The sequence below is a fragment of the Gouania willdenowi genome, chromosome 18, assembly GCF_900634775.1.
Source record: "Gouania willdenowi chromosome 18, fGouWil2.1, whole genome shotgun sequence".
NCBI lineage: Eukaryota > Metazoa > Chordata > Actinopteri > Blenniiformes > Gobiesocidae > Gouania > Gouania willdenowi.
Window position 1 is genome coordinate 8,710,739 of NC_041061.1, and position 1,278 is coordinate 8,712,016.

The following is a 1,278-nucleotide window of genomic DNA, read 5'->3' on the forward strand; positions in this document are numbered from 1 at the left end:
TACTGCTTTCTAAGCCCATGTTAAGTATTGCATTATATTTGCAGTAGTTTTTGGGTCTAATGATGGTCCTAACTCAATTTTTTTTTTGAAATTTTCAAAAAAAATGCCTTGTTATAGCCTTACTTTTTATTTGGGTGATTTTAGTTTTGTCATTTTTTGTGCCTTACTGCTTTCTAAGCCACATTTAAGTATGTGCCATTATATTTGCAGTAGTTTTTGGGTCTAATGATGGTCCTAAACTCAATTTTTTTTTTTTTAATTTTTCAAAAAAAAATGCCTTGTTATAGCCTTACTTTTTATTTTGGGTGATTTTAGTTTTTTGTTATTTTTGTGCCTTACTGCTTTCTAAGCCCATTTAAGTATGTGCATTATATTTGCAGTAGTTTTGGGGGCTAATGATGGTCCTACTCAATTTTTTTTTTTTTTGAAATTTTAAAAAAAAATTTGCCTTGTTATAGCCTTACTTTTATTTGGGTGATTTTAGTTTTTGTCATTTTTGTGCCTTACTGATTTCTAAGCCCCATTTAAGTATGTGCATTATATTTGCAGTAGTTTTTGGGTCTAATTATGGTCCTAACTTAATTTTTGTTGTTGTTGAAATTTTCAAAAAAATTGCCTTGTTATAGCCTTACTTTTCATTTTGGGTGATTTTAGTTTTTGTCATTTTTTGTGCCTTACTACTGCTTTCTAAGACCTGTTTAAGTATGTGCATTATATTTGCAGTAGTTTTTGGGGTCTAATGATGGTCCTAACTCAATTTTTTTTTTTTTTTTGAAATTTTCAAAAAAAATGCCTTGTATATATAGCCTTACTTATAGCCTTACTTTTTATTTTGGGTGATTTTAATTTTTTGTAATTTTTTGTGCCTTACTGCTTTCTAAGCCCCATTTAAGTATGTGCATTATATTTGCAGTAGTTTTTAGGGTCTAATGATGGTCCTAACTCAATTTTTTTTTTTTGGAAATTTTCAAAAAAAATGCCTTGTTATAGCTTTACTTTTTATTTTGAGTGATTTTAGTTTTTTGTCATTTTTTGTGCCTTACTGCTTTCTAAGACCTGTTTAAGTATGTGCATTATATTTGCAGTAGTTTTTGGGGTCTAATGATGGTCCTAACTCAATTTTTTTTGTTGTTGAAATTTTCAAAAAAAATGCCTTGTTATAGCCTTACTTTTTATTTTGGGTGATTTTAATTTTTTGTCATTTTTTGTGCGTTACTGCTTTCTAAGCCCCATTTAAGTATGTGCATTATATTTGCAGTAGTTTTTGGGGTCTAATGA